Below are 23,639 nucleotides of genomic sequence, written 5' to 3'. Positions count from 1 at the left end.
GGGGTGCTATGTTTTCTCATCATTTCTAAGTCTCCTTGTAATTTTAAAAGGCATAAGTGCCCTTTGCAAGTTGTAGGAGTCATGAGGTTTTCATGCCCAGCACCCCCTTGTTCACCCGGAGTGCATGTTCTCAATTCATTTACCTTCTCATTGAAATTGCATTGGTAACCAGGGTGAAAACAAGGCCAAACTCAGGCAGGACAGTGGTGAAGAAGTTGATGATGGAGGCTCAAGGAACAATGGGACTGTGCCCCAAAGCTGCGAGTATATGGGGTTCACAGGTAAGATGAAGAGAACATAAGATGAAATTGTGATAAGGATGAGCTTGTGTTTTCAGCCAAATGATGGAATGAAATTAGATTTTTGAACTTCTACCTCTCTTGCCAATGCATTATTTTTTGTAAACTTGCTTCAGTTACCTAGGCTAGGATTTCTAGGATAGAAGTGCTGAAAAGAAACACTTATATAAAACTGTTATGGGAAAACACTTCATACAACTCTGGAATTTAATTTTTAATAATATTAAAGCAATAATTAAAAATAACATTAGTGATCAACTTTGAATTTTTACTTGCCATCCTAATTTTAGGGCCAAATTTTACTTGTAAGGCAATAAATTGAATTAGGATTAATATGCAATATTAGGGAACCACCTGCCTTATTCAGACAGGGGAAATAAGCAATTACAACTTAATTGTATTGCATCTCTAAAAAGTTGGCACCAAAGAAGGAGGGAGAAAAATCTTTAAGAAATCAGGCTTGTTCAATCCTCTGATCTCAGTTAAGTTCTTTTTTCATTGACCACACCCCAAAAGTACTAAAGTGTTTCTCAAAAGAGGGTAGCCAAGCTAGTTAGTGACCTCACCCATCCACAAGAGTTGGCTGAATTCTTTCCCTTGTATATAGTTCCTTTGTGAAAAATATTTATAGTTATGCCTTCTAAAGCTTAGAAATAACCAGCTGTTTCTGCCTTTATGCAGAATTCTTGTAAATATTTATATGCTTTAATGTCTCAGTTTTAGGTCCTGAATAATTGATATGAGGACCTTATCAGTACAAAAGATTTGTATTTTTTAGATGGTTGTTCATTTTTAACTATGGGAAAAGGATACACAATCTTATTCTTCATGTACATCATTCCCAGAATCCCCTGAAAGAAAAGAGTTTAATCCGATGATCTAGTTCCATTACATTTTTTTTTTTTTTTTTTTTGCCATTGAGGGTTTTTATATTTAGCTTTGTTTTGTAGGCAGGTAGTTATTAAGGCTGTATCAATAATGGCAAAGCAATCACTCTTTATTTAACTAGCTTGTCCACTCAAAGCTGGAGTTACCAAGATAAATAACGCACAGACCCTTCCCGTAACACACTTATGACTAGTGGGAAGGGAGGCGATGAAGCTCAGATTCTGTGAGTGAAATGGAGGGTAACAGAGAAAGTTTCCCAGACTGCGTGGTCCTTGGCCAGAGTTCCAATGGATGAATAGGGATTTAACAAGCAGAACCAAAAAAGAGGGAAGGTCTTTCCAAGGGGAACAAATAGCATCATAAAGTCATGGAGGAATAAAAGAACATGGCAGGTTTAAGCAAATGAAAGAGTAGAGTGGAAATGAAGGTTGGAGTCCATATGGGGAAATAGCTAGAGATAAGTGGGCAGGTCATGGCATTTGCATGACTGGGCTAAGAAGCTCGGGGATTTCTTTGAAGCCACTGAAGAGTCATAGAAGGACTTCAGGTGGAAGAACAATATGATCAGATTTCTATGTTAGGAAGATGTTCTGGTGGCAATGTGGAGGAGGGATTGGAGCAGGTCAATAAGACACCGATGCTTTTCAGGCACCTATTGAGCTAGGCTGGAGGAAAGTGTTTCAGGCTGGAGCCAAGGCCAGGACACCGGGAACGGAGAGAAAAAGTACTTTGAAATCTGTGGGATCTGGTGACTGGCTGGATGTGGAATAGAGGGAGTCAGAGGAACCCGAGGTGCCTCCCAGAAGATGGGGAGTCGCCTTGGATGTAGAAGAGCATGGAGTAATTTGTCAGGGGTGCAATCTGTGTTGTGGCCAAAGAAGGTAATCAGAGGAAAATGTCCAAACTCCTCCTTGCCAGTTTACAGTAATCACCAACAGGCAGTGTGGGCTGGCTGGGTAATAGGCACTTGCCTTAGTGTGTTTTGTGTGTACAGGGTAAGGATTGACAACACAGACTCAGGATCCAAATTGTCTGAATTCACATTCTACATTTGCCACTTGCTGACTATATGACTTTGGGCAAGTTACTTGACCCATCCATACCTCAGGTTCCTCCTCCACAAAGTGAGATGATAATAACGCCAACTTCAGAATGTGGTGGTAAGGACTGAATAATTTAAGTATTTCACTTAGATGAGTGATTGGCAGGAAGACAATTTTTCATTGAACATGATTATTATTATTGTTATCATGTGTATTAGCTCAGTTGAACTTCAAAAAATCTATAGACGTAGGTACTGTTATCTCTATTTTTCAAAGAAGGAAATTGGGGCACAGAGAACTGGTGGCACTGGGAGATCAAACCAAGCAGCCAGACTCAGGTGCTTTTACTGTTAACTTCTTCACTATAGTTCTCTGTATACTGTTTCGGGAGTCAAGCTCAAGGACATGCACTAACTACAAGGTAGAAGCAGGGAGAGGTACGAGTGGTAGGGGAAGGAGGTAGAGACAGGGAGAGGTATGAGTGGTAGGGGAAGGAGGAAGAGGCAGGGAGAAGTGCAAGTGGTAGGGGAAGGAGGTCCCAGCACTTGGCATTTTAATCAAAGCAATACCTGAGCTTGACACACTGCTGGAAGTGCTGCCACCATAACCAGCATGTCACCTTGCTGATTTCATGACAAGCACTCATTCCTTCTCAGGGGGGAGACAAACATCACCAATGCTCCTATCTTCAACCATTTGGCTGATTCCTACTTTCCCACACCTTGTTCCACCACTGCCCAGACAAAGGAAATGCCCATCAGAACAGGGCTATAAATGAGCTTAATATGTCCCACTTTCAGTGCTGTTTTCTGTGTCTACATAAATAAAATCCTTTGCTAAATTTGGAGTTTTCAAACTATTTTTATGGGAAGAGGCAGTTTAGTGTAACGGTTAAAAATGTTTAGCTTGGGTATCAGAAAGATCTGTTTGGCTTTGCTAACAACTAGTCAAATTTAGCAAATAAGTGTCAGACAGTTAAATTTGATTTTTCAAATAAATAATAGGTACTTTTTTTTTAGTATATGAGTATACTGTCAGTCCACATCCTTAGATTCAACCAACCATGGATTGAAAACATTAGGGAAAAAATTAAAAATTATAAAATAATAATACAACAATAAAAAAGACAAACAAAAAGACAGTGTAGCAACTATTTACATTGCATTTTCATTGGATTTGGTATTACAGTAACTTAGAGATTACGTAAAGTATACAGGAGGATGTGCATAGGTTATATGCAAATACTATGCCCTTTTACATCAGGGACTTAAGCATCCCTGGATTTTGGTATCTGCAGGGCTCCTGGAACCAATCCCCACAGATATGAAGAGATGACTATATTTAGTATATTTCCTGGGACAGACTTTCCTAAAAAAATTATCCATTGCTTATCTGGAATTCAAATTAACTGGGCATTTTGCAATTTATCTGGAAACCCTATAAGGAACTTAATTTTTTAGTGCCTCCATTTTCTCACCTATAACATAAGGATAAGAAAAGATAATAATAGTGACTATGATTGAGATTTGCTCTAAAAGTTAAATGAGATAACGTGTTAAGTACATAGGAAATGCTCAATATGTATTCATTGTTCTTATTTTTATACTGTACAGGGATTATGATAAGCTGGTAAAGTATGAGGTAATCTTTCAGCACTGATTCTTTCAACAACATTTTTAAAAGCTTTAGTGTTGGAAACGAGGTGCGTTCCGTCCAATATATCTTCATGCATCTGAAAAAAATAGAAATATAAATACAACTTGATTTTTCTGTCTGTTTTTCTTTAGGAGAAACGGGGTAAATAGCTCTTATTTCCCAACGTAATTTTCATATTTTCTCCTAACTCTTTTGCCCATAAGCTACCTGCCAAGCTAACTTTATAACGAAGGAGAGGTTCCAGGCACTGAGGCCTTTATCATTAAAGATAAAGTGGAAGCAACATGAGGCAGTGCTCATTAATCTTCCCTTATTTCCTTGGGAAGAATTTGGCAAAAACAGATTCTACAAACTCAGCCAGCCATCTTTGAAGACTATTTGCCCTGGGCCAATTATATATTACATGATAAGCATACCCAATAATTAACTAATGAATTGGTTTCTTTGGGAAACGATCAGAAGTGTCAGGGATTGAAGAACATTTAGATTGCCTCTATGAGTTATGCCGAAGCAACATCTGCTTGTTTTTTCTTCAATCAACATGCACCCTGTAGGGTCCCAAATTCAAAAATGATTACATTTCATGTCATTTATGTGCCTTACAGTTCGACAAATTTAACTTGTAAGAATAAGTGATTCCATGTTCAATTTACGTTGATCCCATTTTCATCCAAACATCCAAAGAGAGAGAACCATTATAGATTGATAAAAGCTGCTGATTGATCTATTGATTTCCAGACCTTAAATCTCCTAGGGAAGTCTTTGTAAAGTTCGTGTTCATAAAATTCTTGTTCTGCCACAAAAGCTCCCAGTGGATTGTGTTTCTCAACTACAAGGAAAATCATCAGGGACAAACCCAGAAAATGTTTCTTTAGTATACACTAGGCAGGAGGGCCTTCCAAATTCAGTCTCAATCTGGTTTCTTCAAAGGTTTATTTTTATTTCATTTTTGAAAACTTTTAATTTGAAGAGGGGGGAAAAGCCCTTTAAAGCATAACAACCTGCAGTGATGTAAGTGCCTTTCTGTCTCATATATAATCATGTCTGTTTGGACGTGCTGGGTGTCATGTCCAGGGCGATGGTGCCACATTGAGAACAATATTGAACTAAATAGTTTTGACAGAACAGCCAGACCTTTTCTTGGGGCTCCTGCTATATTGCATATCTGCTTCTTTGTACACAACAGGGTGGGCGACTGATGGAAAGCAGAGAGTTCAATTGTGGTTAGAGTCTGCAAAAGAACCATCAATGGAAAGTCTTTACTGATTTGCACTATCGCCTGGGAGACAGAGTACAGATGACTGTATTTTCCAGGTTATCAGCTATAGGAAAAAGCAAAATCAGTTTTCTGAAATGTGTACTCTGCTACAATAAATGTTGTGAGTTCTATGCATGCAGATAAATGTCAGCCTACGTGGGTAGGCTGAAAGAACTTTGTTAACCTCAGCTCCTCTTTTCCATTGCTTTGTGGAGAGTAGTTTATGGGTATTGGGTTGTGTGAGTGAACTCAAGGCACATTTGTCTCTAGGCAGAGAGTTGTGCATATTTATTGGCAAGGACTTTGTCTTTCTGATTGTATGATTTACTGGGATAATTTATTGAGATTTTAACTCAGTAATATTAAGTGTTAGTGCCACCCTCCCAGACCCCTGCTTCCATCCCAGAGGGTAGCTCAGCTTGTAATTCTGCGTGTCCCACGGTAGACCTGAGAGGCTTTGCTGTTTTCAGAGGTGAGTTGACCAAAATAATGGAGGGACACAGAGAATGGAAAAGTAGAATCTACCAAAACTGGTTGATATTTTCCAGAAGGAAAAAAAAAAAAAAAAAAAGAGGATGCGTTCTAGGGCCTTCATCACCGACGGAAAGATCTGTGTCAGGCTCCCAAGCAGAACTGGGACAGATACACATTTGATGGTTCGGCAGGTGGATGCTGACGGGACCTCTCTCTGAGAACAGTGTTCATTGAGCTTCAGTGAAGGATCACGGTGCCTGGGCCTGGCACGAAGGGAATGGGAATTGAGAACTGCCATCTCCTATGTATAACTAGTCTCCAAGGCTTTGCCTGGCTTCTCTGGTCTGGGTTGTTACTGTTCCTTCTATTTAACCTGTGTTCCTTTCTGCCTTTGGAATTTGGGACCATATTCTCTTCCAGGTAGGCTTTTCAGCTTCTGTCAGTACACTCTTTCAGGAACAAATAGGTACTGTACAAATTTCTCAGGCAAGGTAACTGGTCCTTTAGTATTTATATGTAAATATATGTAAAACTGCAAAAGGGTTTTAACAATTATTACTCCTCTTTTCTCTCTATTTAAATAGAATGTTTGACATAGAAGGAACCGCCAAGCTTACCTTATATTGGCCTTGCAAGTTCACCCAATGACCACATGGGCTTACTGAATTACTACAACAGGCTAAAGACTGAATCCCATTCTACTGATAGTAGACATCTTTATCTTTCTCCAAAGGTTATTCTGATTTTGTCAACTTTCTCAGGACTCATTGTCACTAGAAAAATTGGAATCTCTCTATTCTGTGTTTCAGGTCTTCCTAACATCCATAGTGGCTAAAAACTTTAAAATCAGAGGTTGCAAGTTGGCAGATTATGGCTAAGTTCAGTCAGTAGCTATATTTTATCTGGCATGGTTGTTATTGAAATTTGAATAGCATTTAAATTTTTTTTAAACCAGAAGATTTTTAATAAAACTCTTGATTTTTCTTTTGGAAAAAAAATCAGATAATCTGGCATCATTAGGTACACATGCCCACTGCATCCATCTTCCAGAGCTGGATGATGAATGTGACCTGAGCTGAACGTACTACACATCTTTCCACTCCCTTGTCTCCCTGCCCAGGTCTACTTCTCTTGTTAGCATTTGTTGCATGGCCCTTGTAGGCATACTTGTTTACAATCTCCTTAAACTAAACCAAAACAAATGGCTAAATTGGAATCAGGGGTAAAGTTCAAGGGCAGCGAAAAATCAAACTTTCAAGCAAAGACCATGACAAGTTTAGATACTAGTTGGAGCTAAAAAACACACATCATGATCTAAGCAGAAGAAGATGCAGCAATGGATAAATATACTAGTCTATTGCTAGGGCATCAAATTGCCCTAAAATGTACTGAATAAAATTGACAACAATCAGTTTTTATCTCCCAATATCTGTGGGTCAAGAATATGAGAGTGGTTTGGCTGCTCAGTTCTGCCTTGGGGTGTCTCCTGATGTTGCAGTCAGACGGTAGCAGGGGATGACATCCTCTCACAGAGTCTGGGGCACAAGGAGATTCGATTCCCTGAGCTGAGACAGTCGGGGCTCCTGGAACGTGAATCTCTGGCTCTATGCCATCTCTCCACATGGTCTCCCCAGCAGGGCCATCAGAAGCCACGTATCCTAAGGGAGAGACGCAAATGGAAGAAGTCACTGTTGCCCTATGTTATGGGTTGGAGCAGACAGAAGCCCCCACTCAGATTTGGAGGGAACATGGCCCCCGCCTCTTGGTGGGAGGGTCAGCAGTCACACTGTAAATAGAGCTTGTGGGACGAGAGTTGTGTGCTAGCATGTCCATCTTCAGAAAATGCAGTTTGCCCACAAACAGAAATGAGAAATAGGGTCAGGAACTAAGAAATTCTGAATGAAGTAAAAGCAAATCAAAATTTAGGTTTCCTGAGAAGAACAAGAATAGAAGATAATGTCCGGAGACTGGAATATCTGCTTGCATGTGTTGGCTTTGTTGTCCACTTGACCATAGCCCAAAGGTTAACTTGGGCATACTCAGGCTGCTTAGCATCACCAGGTTCTGAAACTTTCACCTGCCCACCCTAGACAGGTTTATTTGCTGTTACCTAGTTCTCCACTTCAACTAAACAAGTGGCTTACTGTCTCCTGTGCATAACTGGTCTTGAAGGTTCTGCCTGGCTTCTCTGATCTGGGTTGCTCTCGCTCCTTTTATTCCATCTATGCTCCTTTCTGCCTTCAGACTTTGGGACACATAGTCCTTTAGGCAGCCTTTTAAGCTTCTGTTGGAACGCTCCTTTAGGGACCACCACATACTGTACAGACTTCTTAAGCACGGTAACAGGCCTTTTGCTATTTATATGCCTTTTTTAAACTGTGAAAGGGTTTTAACAATTATTATTCCTCTTGCCTCTCCATTTAAATAGAGTTTCTGATATAGAAGGAGCCTCTATTTTCTCCTTTTGAGTGGGGAAACAGAAGCCAAGATAGGTAAGGAGCCTGTCCAGGCTTCCATAGCTAGAAGCTGGAGGAGAGGGTCACAGCCTGCACCTCCTGACTTGTGGTTTGGAGCTCTTTCTGTTCCCTAGGGGTCAACATGGGTGAGTAGCCTACAGACCTGTACAAGGCTGAACAATAAACAAGAAGCACTGTGTATTTGGCTGGCACACAGTGTTTTGTTTTGTTTTTAAGGCTTGTAAGTAGGACACACACTTGACAGTTACCTGCAGACTCCACTAATCTCTACCACCAAATCCCTTCTCATATTTCACTACCTGTGTGGCCTCTGAAGGCATTTGAAGGCATCCTGCCTCCCCATCCCCTTTACATCTTCCTAAAGGGAAAAATTTTACTCAATAGGAATAGATGGCTCTTGTTGATCCTCTACATGCTGTGTACTATCTTTTATATGTACTGACATATTTATATGTACTAACAATTTATATGTACTAACTCAATACTCACAACATCTCTACTTTTAACCCCATTCTAAAGATGAGTAAACTGAGACACAGAGTGGTTTAAGTAATTTGTCTACATTCTAACATGTGGTAAAGACTGAGAGCTGGAATTTGATTCCAAGCACCTTGACAACAGAGCTCATAATCTCAACCACTCTGCTGAAGAAAGTCTAGATAGACAAAATGCGGTAATAATAAATTTGGGTGGATCTAATTTGTTAGAGTAGTCATTATATTTTCAAATTTATAAAATCTATCCATAGGTTTATATTTGGAAGAGCAGGATGCTAGAGCATTCATGTCCTAATGTGGCTCATCTTCAACATGAAATATTGTCCACGTGTCATGAAAGGTGAATTTCACTACTTTAAAAATGCCAGCCATCTGGGTTTGATATTTCATGCTAAAACTCAAAACTTTAAGCATTTTTAACCAAATCACCATCTTAATCTTTATTTTAGTCTCCAAATGTTTTTGTGGCGAGTGTAAAGATGAATGGAATTCAAAAGTGGCCATTAAGATTACTACCGCATGATGGAAACTACAGCCTACTATATAAATCTAAATCCCTCCATAAATTTAAGAAAAGATTTACTGTTCAAAAATAAAAATATAAATCATTCTCATTTTCTAAATCATTGCTGCTGATGATCATACCCAGCATGGTGAGAGATCACTATATTATTCTGGATGTAGTACTATGTTTAAATTTACCAAGGAGTCTCAACTGCCCACGGGATTTACTACTTCATGTACTTGCCAAGATAGAAGGTATTTCTGCATAATTCCTGCAGCTGAACATTATTGATGCTCTAAATGCATGGAACATTTAATATGTGTAGCAAGTCCAGCAAGATCAGTTATTGAAATGAATTATAATTTTTATACCAAACCATTGAAGGCCCAATTAGAAAATTGATCACTTTTGAGGAAACTGTCTCCTTAATCTTTCTTATTTACAGTACAGGATTCAGCAGCAGGAGCAATTCACAGTAGGGTCAGATTGTGGTGGGTCTTGAAAGCCAGACTAAAGCATTTGAACACTTACAGATAACAGGGATCATTTAACGTGTTTTGAACAAAGTGAGTGAAGTGATCAAAGAAATGTTTGGGGAAGGTTAATCTGGCAGTGATGTGTAGAATGTTCTCCATCATGTGGTGACAAGAAAATGGACATGTGGACAGAAAACTGTGAATTAACTCATGTCAGCGTCTGAAGAACATACCAAGTTTAGCAGTTACCAATCCAGACTAGCCCCAGGTCCATGCTCTGATCACCTTCGAGTCATAAGTTTTGGAACTCCAAGCCATTACTGACTGATGGAATTTGTAGACTTCTTTGGAGTTCTGGGGAGAAAGAAGGGGAAGGAAACCGTGATATGGTCAGAGGCACACCTGTGGGTCACACGAATTGGCATGGAGGAGGACTAGTGAGGCAGGGTATAGGTCTGACTTCATTGATGACATTTTTTCTGGATCCTTGGACTATTCTAACTTCCTGTTTCCCTGAGTTGCTCTAATTTTTTCCAGTTTCAACCCTTTTTCTGTACCCTCTGCGGCAGATGCCCAGCCCTCTGGGAAGTTTTGATAGTTTTATACACTGGTACAGCCTGGGCAGGTGTCTATTCTACCTATTGCTGACTGTGTGGGCAGGCATTTCTCAAAATAATCCACTACTTATATCTGAAGACGTAAGATAAGCCATCTTCTGCAATGCCATAATGCACAATAGTTGACAAATCACTCATTCAAAACATTTTCCTAGCAAGTTTGGATAATAATATTTCCTTATTATTTACTGTAATATTAATTATTATTACTACTCTTATTATTTATTTGGGTATTAATTTTCTATTGTTTCAAAAAATTAAATAGAACATGGAAGTGATTCCACATTAAAAATTCCATGATTTTGGCCGGGCTTGGTGGCTCATGCCTATAATCCCAGCACTTTGGGAGGCCGAGATGGGACGATCTCAAGGTCAGGAGATAGAGACCAGCCTGGCTAACAGAGTGACACCCCGTCTCTACTAAAAAATACAAAAAAATTAGCCGGGCGTGGTGGCGGGTGCCTGTAATCCCAGCTACTCGAGAGTCTGAGGCAGGAGAATGGCGTGAACCCGGGAGGCGGAGCTTGCAGTGAGCCGAGATCATGCTACTGCACCCCAGCCTGGGTGACACAGCGAGACTCCATCTCAAAAAAAAAAAAAAAAAAAAAAAAAATTCGTGATTTTATTCCTTATTGTATAGCATAGAGATGTTTCTGTCTATCTGTCTTAAATCAGGGGTGAGGAAGCTCTTTTTTTTTTTTTGTAGAGATAAGAGGTCTCACTATGTTGACCCGGCTGCTTTCTAACTCCTGGCCTCAAGCGATCCTCCTGCCTCAACCTCCCAAAGGGCTGGGCTTATAGGCATGAACCACAGAGCCTAGCCTGGGGTGAGAAAACTTTTGGCCTCAGGACAGTCCCACCTTGAGATTTCTACTGTACCCCAGCTCTGCATGGCCTACCTACAGACTTGAATAACCCGACTACAAAATAAACAGGCTGGGCAGCTGAGATCTCAGAATAACATGTCTCTCTCTCTCTCTCTCTCTCTCTCCCCCTCCACTTTGCTATCTCTGAACTTCCCCTCCTTGTTTATTCATTTAACAAATGCATTTTTAAAAGTCATTGAGCATCTATGGTATACCAGGTATTGCACCATGTGTTTGGAACACAGCAGTGAAAAAGGCAGAAAATCCCTGCCTTATTGAGCTCATAATCCAGAGTGGGTGGCAGATATTGAACAGATAAACAGCTGGATACAGAATTAGAAATTATGACAAGTGCCTTGAAAGATAACAAAGGGGATGGGTAAGAGAGATATCCAGGGTACACCTACTTGAGATCGGTTGGTCAGAGAAAACCTCTCTGAAGAAGTAGGTTTACAATGGAACCCCCAAAATTAATGAAAACTAGTTGGGTAAGAGATTGAGGGGGAAAGACTTTGCCGACACAGGGAATAGAAGGTGCAAAGAACCTGAGGAGGGAAAGAGATGTTGCTTAAGTGCAAATAACTCAGTGACTGGCCCTCTCTCTCATCCTTCATTATTTCTATTTTCCCTTATTACATTTTTTCTATCTAGTTTCTTTGTTACTAATATTTCTCCATAAATTAAGGATTGTATAAAACACAAACACTTTTAGGGAACTGGGGTCAGATCCAACTTGTGTTTGCTATTTAGAAGCTAGGCAACACTTCTTGGAGGTCATCTGTATGATATAGGGCCAATGAGGGAGAGGGTAATCCTGTGATTGCAAGTTTATTTCAGAAGGTCACAGGAAAAGAATCCATTAATTCATGAAAACAGAGATCTACTGATACATTTGATGAACAGAGAGTCTCCATAGAAGCCATGTCACAAAGAGGATCAATGGAAACAAAAGGAGAGAGCGATGAACTGGACACTGAAATGCAGAACCTGAATACTAGAGACAATTGTTGTTTATGTAAAGTATTAATCTCTATGAGAAATTGCTTTAAATCAGTGTCTGCAATGCCTCATTGCCCTGGGAATACAGAGTCCATTTCAGAAATTGCTAGTTTCCTACCCTCTCTGTCTGCCTTTGTATGAAACCCCAATTTTGCTTGGAGTGGTCTTGTGCCCAGCTACAACACTAAATTTCCCAGCTTCTTTTGCAGCTGGATGTGACAATGTGACTAAATTCTGGCCAAATGGAAATGTTACACAAACTTTCCTGAATAATCCTTCAGGAAACTGACTTAGCCAGGGAGCCTGTCTCTTTTGCCCTTTCCTCAGCTTCTTTCTTGCTGCCTAGAATGTAGCTATGATAGCTGGAGTTCTAGCAGTTATATTAGGTCGTGAGGTGACTTTGGAATAAAAATTCCATGTCAAGAAAGTGGAGTAGAAGGAAGAAGCTTTGAGCCAGATAATAAAACCTCTATAGTACCCCTTTGCTACTTATTTTGAGATTTCTCTTATATGAACAAAAAATATACTCCATGTTACAGAAGGTAATGTTTGATGTGGTTTCTTTTGTTTTATGCATGAAGCATAGTTTCTAAAATGTGCAGCCAAACGTAACTTGACTCAAAAATCATGTTTGTTTCAGTTACCTATGTGAACAACCATAATTTATTATTATTGTTTTTGTTATTTATTTTTTTGAGACTGAGTCTCGCTCTATCACCCAGGCTGGAGTGCAATACCGTGACCTTGGCTCACTGCAACCTCTGCCTCCCAGGTTCAAGTGATTCCCCTGCCTCAGCCTCTTGAGTAGCTGGGACTACAGGCACATGCCATCACGCCCGGCTGATTTTTGTATTTTTAGTAGAGACGGTGTTTCACCATGTTAGCCAGGATGGTCTCGATCTCCTGACTTCGTGAGCCGCCTGCCTCAGCCTCCCAAAGTGCTGGGATTACAGGCGTGAACCACAGCACCCGGAACATAATTTATTATTTTTCATGATTCTTTGGATCAGGAATTTGGGCAAGACACAGCTGGATAGTTCTTTGGCTTCACAGATGCCGGCCGGAGTCATTTGTGTAGATGCATGTATCTGAGAGCTTGGCTAGGGCTGGGACATCCACGATGGCCTTTAGATCTCAGAAAACTCTGCCCACGTGACCTCTAAGCATTTACTAGTTTTGGTTGAACTTCCTTCCAGTATGTTCACTGAGTCCCAAGAAGAAGCAAAAGAGAGCTGCTAAGTTTCTTAAGCCTGTGTTCGGAAGTCCCAGAACATAAATTCTATCACGTTCTATTGGTCAAAACACATCACAAGTCCAGAGTATATTCAAGAGGAGGAAAATACAGTTCATCTCTGTTATGAGCAGCTTGCATGAACAAGAATGGCAGTAATAATTGGTGACCATATTTGGGGACTCTCTACCAAATTAGTTAAAAGAACACTATGGCACCAGCCATTTGAGCCCCTCTGCTCCCAAACCACCCCCTGAAAGCTGGATAGAAAATGGAAAACCTATCACGAGGACACTATGAGTTTGGTAATAACAAAGCTACAAGATATTACAGAGAGAGAAAGGACGTCACTACCACCAACAGTGTAGTCCAGGACGTTTGCTGGTGACATCATTGTGGAACAAGAGACAGCAGTGGATGATGAAAACAGCTAGACGAAAATATTCCAGAGTTGCAGAGGTTGGTTTGAATTATATATGAGAGCATTCTCCTCTCTTTCTCTTACTTACATTTTGGACCTCAGCACCGACTCTTTTTTTTAATTTAATTTTATTTTATTTTATTATTATTATACTTTAAGTTTTAGAGTACATGTGCACAATGTGCAGGTTTGTTACATATGTATCCATGTGCCATGTTGCTGTGCTGCACACATTAACTCGTCATTTAGCATTAGGTATATCTCCTAATGCTGTCCCTCCCCGCTCCCCACAACCCACAACAGTTCCCGGAGTGTGATGTTCCCCTTCCTGTGTCCATGTGTTCTCATTGTTCAATTCCCACCTATGAGTGAGAACATGCAGTGTTTGGTTTTTCGTCCTTGCGATAGTTTACTGAGAATGATGATTTCCAGTTTCATTCATGTCCCTACAAAGGACATGAACTCATCATTTTTTATGGCTGCATAGTATTCCATGGTGTATATGTGCCACATTTTCTTAATCCAGTCTATCATTGTTGGACATTTGGGTTGGTTCCAAGTCTTTGCTATTGTGAATAGTGCCGCAATAAACATACGTGTGCATGTGTCTTTATAGCAGCATGATTTATAATCCTTTGGGTATATACCCAGTAATGGGATGGCTGGGTCAAATGGTATTTCTAGTTCTAGATCCCTGAGGAATAGCCACACTGACTTCCACAATAGTTGAACTAGTTTACAGTCCCACCAACAGTGTAAAAGTGTTCCTATTTCTCCACATCCTCTCCAGCACCTGTTGTTTCCTGACTTTTGAATGATGGCCATTCTAACTGGTGTGAGGTGGTATCTCATTGTGGTTTTGATTTGCATTTCTCTGATGGCCAGTGATGATGAGCATTTCTTCATGTGTTTTTTGGCTGCATAAATGTCTTCTTTTGAGAAGTGCCTGTTCATATCCTTCACCCACTTTTTGATGGGGTTGTTTGTTTTTATCTTGTAAATTTGAGTTCATTGTAGATTCTGGATATTAACCCTTTGTCAGATGAGTAGGTTGCAAAAATGTTCTCCCATTCTGTAGGTTGCCTGTTCACTCTGATGGTAGTTTCTTTTGCTGTGCAGAAGCTCTTTAGTTTAATTAGATCCCATTTGTCAATTTTGGCTTCTGTTGTCATTGCTTTTGGTGTTTTAGACATGAAGTCCTTGCCCATGCCTATGTCCTGAATGGTATTGCCTAGGTTTTCTTCTAGGGTTTTTATGGTTTTAGGTCTAACATGTAAGTCTTTAATCCATCTTGAATTAATTTTTGTATAAGGTGTAAGGAAGGGATCCAGTTTCAGCTTTCTACATATGGCTAGCCAGTTTTCCCAGCACCATTTATTAAATAGGGAATCCTTTCCCCATTGTTGGTTTTTGTCAGGTTTGTCAAAGATCAGATAGTTGTAGATATGTGGCGTTATTTCTGAGGGCTCTGTTCTGTTCCATTGATTTATATCTCTGTTTTGGTATCAGTACCATGCTGTTTTGGTTACTATAGCCTTGTAGTATAGTTTGAAGTCAGGTAGCATGATGCCTCCAGCTTTGTTCTTTTGGCTTAGGATTGACTTGGCAATGCGGGCTCTTTTTTGGTTCCATGTGAACTTTAAAGTAGTTTTTTCCAATTCTGTGAAGAAAGTCATTGGTAGCTTGATGGGGATGGCATTGAATCTATAAATTACCTTGGGCAATATGGCCATTTTCATGATATTGATTCTTCCAACCCATGAGCATGGAATGTTCTTCCATTTGTTTGTATTCTCTTTTATTTCATTGAGCAGTGGTTTGTAGTTCTCCTTGAAGAGGTCCTTCTCGTCCCTCGTAAGTTGGATTCCTAGGTATTTTATTCTCTTTGAAGCAATTGTGAATGGGAGTTCACTCATGATTTGGCTCTCTGTTTGTCTGTGATTGGTGTATAAGAATGCTTGTGATTTTTGTACATTGATTTTGTATCCTGAGACTTTGCTGAAGTTGCTTATCAGCTTAAGGAGATTTTGGGCTGAGACAGTGGGGTTTTCTAGATATACAATCATGTCATCTGCAAATAGGGACAGTTTGACTTCCTCTTTTCCTAATTGAATATCCTTTATTTCCTTCTCCTGCCTAATTGCCCTGCCCAGAACTTCCAACAGTATGTTGAATAGGAGTGGTGAGACAGGGCATCCCTGTCTTGTGCCAGTTTTCAAAGGGAATGCTTCCAGTTTTTGTCCATTCAGTATGATATTGGCTGTGGGTTTGTCATAGATAGCTCTTATTATTTTGAGATATGTCCCATCAATACCTAATTTATTGAGAGTTTTTAGCATGAAGGGTTGTTGAATTTTGTCAAAGGCCTTTTCTGCATCTATTGCGATAATCATGTGGTTTTTGACAGACTCTTGAAGAGACTTAAGGGTTTGCTTCCTTTATTTGAAAGATGATCAGGGACACCTAGTGATATAAGCTGTTAAGGTGACCTTCCTAAGTTGCACAAGCTGCTGTTGTCCAAGGGACATTTACATTGCATAAAAATATAATATTTGCATATTCTTAATTTAAAAGAAAATTTATTTATGTATTTTTATATGTATACCTATACATAGGAAAATTCTGAAAGAATATATAAAAAATTTTAATGGTTACTATATCTGGGTTATGAAATTAATGAATGAATTTGTCTTCTCTTTGCTTATCAGTAAATTATTCTATAATGAATATGTATTTGCATAATTTTAAAGTTTATTTTTACTAAAATATAAAATTATCTCATATGTCTTTTAAGGAAAAAAGTAACGTTACTTTTCGCTTACAAGTGGCCTTTAATTGATCATTTTTGCAGCAAATTGGTTGTCATCCTTGCTAGAAAGGGTCGTGTCTTGCTTCAGATCTGCTCAATATAATCGTAATATTCCTGCACGGAGATTCACAATCCCATAATATACATCTTAGGTGTTTCATGCCAAAGATTAAAGAAATTTCAAAGGCACAACCAGAAGGTTGAATTATTGAAATGCTAATGAAGACATGTCCTCAGAGAAAATCGCAGGGAGTCTTCACAGTTTTTAAGGCTTCCTCTGAAAGACCTTTGCAGAATAAACATGGTGTTCAATTTATGTTTCTCAAAAGGTCTGCTGGAACTTGAACTGCTCCTCCCAGAGAGTATTTTAAAAGCAGAAGTTCGAGCATTAACCAGTATAATTTCCATTTCGCATCTACATGATTCATATGTCCAAAATCAGAATTTTTATTTAATTCCAAAACAAATTAATTCACTTAATTAGCCTGTTGGTGGATAGGATGTTGAATGGAGTGGGTTGGCTCCGGGCAGAAGGAATAATATATTGCTAGGAAATGTTGCAACATATTTACATAAAATGTTGTCATTTCTATGTTTGAAAAGATTGTGCTTTTAAAAGATATCACCTCCCAAGGAAGTTAAGCTTTTGTATGCTTACTATCAATCTCTTAAATGTCTCTGTGCAAAGGTGATTATAATCATCTCCTCTGTTATAAAAGCCTATGGACAACAACCAGACATAAATAGCCCAAATGACTGTAAAGTTACCTCTAGATATATTTCTAATATTACATATATATGTATAGGTATATGAGTTTATATGTGTTTGTGTGTGTGTGTGTGTGTGTGTGTGTGTGTGTGTGTGTGTACAGACAGACGGAAGGAGGTATGGATAGATGAATAGATTAGGTAGATAGGTAGACAGATACATACATACATACATAAATAGATATTACAGATAGATATAGATATTCTGTATACAGTATGCATAAATGTACACAGGCTTTTAAGAAACACATTCATCAGGCAAAAAATTCCACCCATAACCTTAATTAAAATGTCTCCCTATAGATTAAAAATTATGCAGATTTTTCATGTTCTGTTATTAGTTTGACCTCTAAAATTGTTTGAATGCCATGATGTAACAATCAGAGAAAAATTCAACCTTTTGTGTGACTTTGTGTCATTCCTGGAACACCAGAGAAGAGAGATCAAACATTTTGACCCTCATGACTGATAGTTTTCATGTATAATTAAGTGATTTTCTAAAAAACATCGTCCTGATTAGAAAGGTGAACATGGCAGCCTAATTCACATGTAACATGCTTGGACATTTACATATTGTCACACACCCGTGACTATACTGTAGGCTACAATAAATTCTACAGTGGTAATTTCTTGAAACACTAGAAGGGGAAAATGTGAGAAATACTAATGAAATGAGAATCCTATTAGCCACCAAAAGGAAAATAAGAGCTAGTGTAAATGCAATGCACATCACTTCTAATAGTTTGACGTGTTTTTGGCTATCTTAATGACCATGCTACACAAAATTGTTTGGTGTATGGCCTATCATTTATGTGGTTGAACCCATTTTTTCCTCAAACTTTTAGACCAAAGAGCGTCCCAAAGTTAGAACTTAAATGACACTGGGTTATTGACAAGATTTTCTTACCCAGCACAAACTCAGAAAACCCATTCCTGGTCTTGCTGAATGAGTAGGTTCCATGATTTTGTTCTTAGTTCTGTTATGGTTACATTACTGTGATAAACAAGTAGCTATTAGAGGAAACTGACAACACAGTATGTGCAAAAACTCTGTTGGTAAGATTCTTTAATCTAAATTTATAGATCCAATGTATGTTTCCAGGACAACTAAAGTTTGATAGCAGGGTGACCATGCACATAATAACAAAGTTCTGACAGCTTGATATTTTGAGTTTTAAGGCATTATATTTCAGAGAAGACAAATATTGTTATTTCAGCATACGGAGAATATGAAGCAATAGGATTCCAAGCCTTATCCAAAGTCTCATGCAAATCTAACACATGGGCAATTTCTCCAATTCCCCAGTTATTGATTCATTCATTCACCCACTAAGCAAAACATATATTGAGCTCTGAGCTAGGCAGGAACTACAGTAAACCAAGTGAAGGGTACAATGATATAGAAAACAAAGCTTCTACACTACAGCTTTTCACAACTAGTGCAAGCAACCATGTAGTAAGTACTGTGTGTGTGTGTGTGTGTGTGTGTGTGTGTGTGTGTGTGTGTGTTGTGTGCATGTTCGGACAGCCAGAGGAAGGAACAACCTAAATTTGCCTGAAAGAGCTTGGAATGGCCTGAGTAGTGGCATTTGAAATGAGATTTATGATGAGTAGGAGTTCACCAAAGAAGGGTAAAAGAAGGGCATTATAGGTGGAGAAACAGCAGAAACATGGAAGTTTGAAAGAAAATGGAGTGAGGAGAACAATTAGCAAAAGGTGCCTAGGGAGAAAGGTAAATAACATAGAATTAGAAATGAACTACTTAAATGTTTTTGGACTCAATTGATATACAGTAATTTAAAAGTTGATAGCAAGATGTAATTTGGTGCTTCGTTGTAAAGACTACTGCACATCACAGAGTTTTTCACTCCTTGTAAGGTAGGTAGATGGGTTATAGATAATGCTGAGATGTTAATCTCCTCATCCCTCCTTGGGTCAGCCAGGAAAGCCTGGGTTGTCACCTCTGATGAACTTCAGGTCCATCGTCTCTGGTCAAAGACAGTCTCTTTCATTTTCCAAGGTACACTATAAAAATATCATCATTTTCTATAACTGTCATGAGGTGGAATGGGTTGTGAATCAATCATTGGCATACCAAGCTACAGAGTACATATTCTAAGCAATAGGGAACCCCCTGAAAAATATTAAACAGTAATGTGGTGGCAGGAGTTCTTGGAGACTGAAAGCTGACCTCAGAGTCTATTGGAGTAGCCCGTAAAAAAGAGAGTGTCAATCTCAACTACTTCTCAAAGGAGTCACCCTTGAGTTCCCTTCATGGCATTCTGTTGAACAGAACTCACATGTGGCAAGGCTTAGCTTAGAGACACAGAGACCCTGGAATGTCAGAGGAGGACTGATTTTTGTAAAGAGGCCTCTGGCCAGAATGAAAGACAATATTTAGGTCTAACAATCAGGCACTCGTTCCCAAAATTACTACTTTGAGCAAAGAGGGTGAAACTAAGTCTCTTCCTACCTTTTCAGGTTACAGCACATTTCAAAACATAAGCTTCCTAAGGACTAAGAGCCCCACAGGCATATGGTTCAGCCTGTGATCCAATTAATTGTCTATGAGAAGAAATAGTTTCGATGGAGACTAGAATGCAAACTCCGTGACAGTAGGAAGTTGGTGTGTCTGATGCACTGGTCCTCATTGCCTAGACTAGCTCCTGACACTTTTAGGCATTAAATAGATGTTTGGTAAATGAGGAAGTAACCCTATGATGTTGGTTGTTGACATGCAAATATCCTCTGGCTAAATTCCTGGGAAATGTATTTGTTTTTCTACAGAAAGAAAGGACTATAAACTCAAAATATAGGCAACCCGGAATATGTATGGCAATTTTTATTTTCTATACCTACACATATACATACATTTGCATCTGTGTATATATAGAGAGAGGGAGACAGACACAGACAGGGGGAGAGAGAGAGATTGATTTAATTTACTTAGGCTCAATACCACTTATTGAGATGAATGATAGAACTCTATCCTACTTCAGCAATGCTCAGCACTGATGGCAGAGGCTGCATCTGAAGATGAGGCTGGGAATGAAAATGGCAGCTAAGGAGTGGCTAAAGTACTGGCAGAAATGATGAGATCCAGGAGATACAGAATCAGCAGGGCTTTTGGCATTAGCCAAGCCACACAACACATTTTCAAGGTACGTTTTAAGCTATTGGCATCCTCAAGTAAGGAGAGGCCTTGGGGATGGGGAGGAAGGTAGGAATCCAGGAATAACAATGCATTAATGGGTGAGGACTCAGAAAATTGTAATTATCCTCATACTCATGGTGCTCTCTGAGACTGCTGGCATGGTTTAGGGAAACAAGGGTTATACATGCATTCACAGTGATTTGAATCTGCTATACTCCAGCTGTACCAACACAGAGCCAGTGAAATGGACCATAGTATGGAAAATATAGTGTGTGATTTACTTCTGTCAACTTGTAAAGCTGAGACAGATTTCTGCAGCTGCATTGGATGAGCTGCGATCCATTGAGCTCATTAAGATGTCAATGACCAATCACAGGGACTGTGTTTTTCAGCAACCCACTCGGGAAGTATCCCCCTTCTCGCTGCGGGCCCGTAAATCGTGGGGGTTTCTAGATGAGGTGCACAACTCTATCCACAATCCTGAAGTGCAGAACCTTCTGAAGTCCATTAAAACAAATTTTTTAAACAAATTTGGTGATTGAACAGATGTATGTCTACTCCCAATTTTTATCTCACTTATTGCGAATAGCCATACGTTTTGCTGCTCAAATTTAATGGTTGGGTGCTCCCAGGAAATGCTGGAAGTATTGCATAGTGTATGGGAAATACTCCAAATTGCCTTTCTAAAACCCTAAACCTTTTGAATTCTGAAGCCCATCTGGGCCTTTGGAGCTTTAGATAAGGGATTGTGTACCTGTGTTTTATTTTTCTCCCATAGAGACAGTCTTGTTTTGGGTTTAGAAGCATTTTGTGGTATTCTTTCTATTAACCCTCTCTAAACAGAGAGTTGTGTTTCCACTTTTAAACTCACTTGCAATCGCATATTTCCATGCCAATTCAAAATAAAAATATAAGTTATTATAGATAATACCAAGTGGTTACTATATGCTAGACCCTGTGCTAAAACCTTTAGATTTGTTTTCTCATAGTGACAATGTAACAGGGCCTAGGCCCTGGCATCTTAGTAGAACTACCATGAATACATGCTTACATTCTTCTTGGTTCCTTGCTGACCACACTCACTGGATCTTCTCTGGACCTCTGCCTTAGTATTGCTGACTAGCTCCAACAGCTTCTACAGAGGGTCCAACCTGACTCTATGGCATTCCTGAGCCTCTCACAGCACCTTGTCCTTTCCCTTCATAGCATTTATCACAGTCACAATTGTATTTTATTGCTCTGTTTAATGCCATTCTCCCCCCACCCTTGTCCCATATTAAATCCCCACAGGTGTGGGCTGTATCTAGTTTAGTCACAATGGTGTCTGGTGTATAATAACCGGTTTCAGTTGATTATTGCTACATAATAACACACCAACCCAAATGTAGTGGCTTAAAATATATTGTTTTCACCGTTCTGTGGGTTGCTGGGCAGCTCCTCTTCTGGCTTCACTTGATTTCACTTATTGAGCCAGATGGTCTTCTGGGCGGGGAAATCCAAGATGGTCTCACTTACATGTCTGGCGGTCAGTGTTGGATGCTGGCTAGATTGGCTTCCTTTTGTGAAGGTTTCAAGAGAGCAACAGAGGAAGTGTCAGGTCCTTTTGTGGCCCAGGATTAAAAGCTCATGCCCTGTCCCTTCTACCACATTCTACTGGTCAAATAAGTCATAAGGCCAGTCAAGATTGAAAGGGATATAGACATATATCCTGTCTTTGGATGAAAGGAGAAGCCAAAGGGCATGCATATTGGGATGGGTGGAATTTGTGGCTATCAAACCACAAATTTACCACACTCTACTTTCTGGCCACAAATTAATCACTTTTCCACATGGAAAGTATGCTTACTCCTATCACAATAATTACAAAAGTTTCATCCCAGGTATTGCATCAGGCTGGAAATCCACAAGTTTGAGCTTCCCCTCTGGTCCAGATACAAAGGAGGTTTCTCTGTGGAGCTCCTTGGCTTTCATGATCCAGAGTTCTGTGAACCAAAACTACAAGGCATTTACCCTCTTTCTTTCAAATATCTAAGATGAAATGGTGAGACAAAGAAAAAATAACCAGAATGAATAATCCTCTTTTTTAGAAAAGAGAAAGGACTGGAAGCACATAGCAATCAATGGTCTGAAGCAATTGTGAAATCCAAATAGGTACATGTCCAGGGACAGGGAATGTTCCCTGCTTAGGGCCTATTTCTTATCTCTTGGAGTGGTTCTCTAATTAATTTTGTTTTTTGGATTTTGGGTCCACACTCTGGATGGTTTGCTTAGCCTCTGAGAGGTCCTTCTTTTTCTGTAAGAAATAGCCCATAACTGCATCTAAGTAGTTTTCTCAACTCACTTTTTTTCTGTAGGAAATTGATGGCGTGGAGTCTTCTTGAACTGTCTCTGTCCCTTTTAATCCAAATCAATATAGTTCCTTTAAAATTCCTTATAGGATTTCTGTGGATCCGATTAAATTCTACTCTATTAGATGACAGCCAGGCTTACTATTCTTGTCAAGGTAGGCCTCTCTCTCATTTGGATGATGGGCCTATTTGAGTGATGGGTCTGGATTCATGGACAATCATTTGTTTAGATGAGCGGTCTACTAAATAGTCTATAAGAAATCATTCTGGGTTATTTTGTTAGGGCCTAACAGCCACATCCTTCTATTTGATCTTACCACTGAGGCCACATTTTATTGACTGTCTTCTAGAATTAAATTTTTACCTATATTAAAATTTCTTTGATAATCTTTTCCAATCCAGCGCATCCTGGGTTTTCTATATTTTCTCTAAATTCTGCTTGCAAATTGAAAAGTTGCTTTTTTAATTAATCTCTCTTCCCACATAATATGGTTTGGGTATGTCCCCACCGAAATCTCATCTTCAATTGTAGTTCCCATAATCCCCACGTGTTATGGGAGGGACCAGGCGGAGATAATTGAATCATGGGAGTAGCTTCCCCTATCCTGTTCTCACAAGATCTGATGGTTTTGTAAGGGATTTTCCCCTTCACTGGTCACTCATTCTCCTTCCTGCTGCCATGTGAAGAAGGATGTGTTTGCTTCCCCTTTCACCATGATTGTAAGTTTCCTGAGGCCTCATGAGTCAATTAAACCTCTTTCCTTTATAAATTATTCAGTCTCAGGTATGTCTTTATTAGCAGCATCAGAATGGACAAATACAGCATACTTTATTATACACAGCTATACAAAGT

At 39.4% G+C, this 23,639-nt stretch overlaps 1 long non-coding RNA gene across 1 annotated transcript; it reads right to left on the bottom strand.

Annotated features, from left to right (window-relative positions):
- Positions 1-3,646: 3,646 nt before the first annotated feature.
- Positions 3,647-22,075, bottom strand: LOC116472242 (uncharacterized). The gene is made up of 5 exons (XR_004249052.2): positions 21,851-22,075; positions 9,807-9,927; positions 6,236-7,276; positions 5,021-5,117; positions 3,647-3,962 (listed from the first exon to the last, which is right to left on the bottom strand). It is a non-coding gene; the product is annotated as an uncharacterized LOC116472242 (long non-coding RNA).
- Between the last annotated feature and the right edge of the window lie 1,564 nt (positions 22,076-23,639).

This window comes from Hylobates moloch, unplaced genomic scaffold (assembly GCF_009828535.3).
Source record: "Hylobates moloch isolate HMO894 unplaced genomic scaffold, HMol_V3 SCAFFOLD_8, whole genome shotgun sequence".
In the NCBI taxonomy this organism is placed as follows: domain Eukaryota; kingdom Metazoa; phylum Chordata; class Mammalia; order Primates; family Hylobatidae; genus Hylobates; species Hylobates moloch.
The sequence above is the reverse complement of the archived record's forward strand: the minus strand, read 5'-3'. Positions and strand labels throughout refer to the sequence as shown.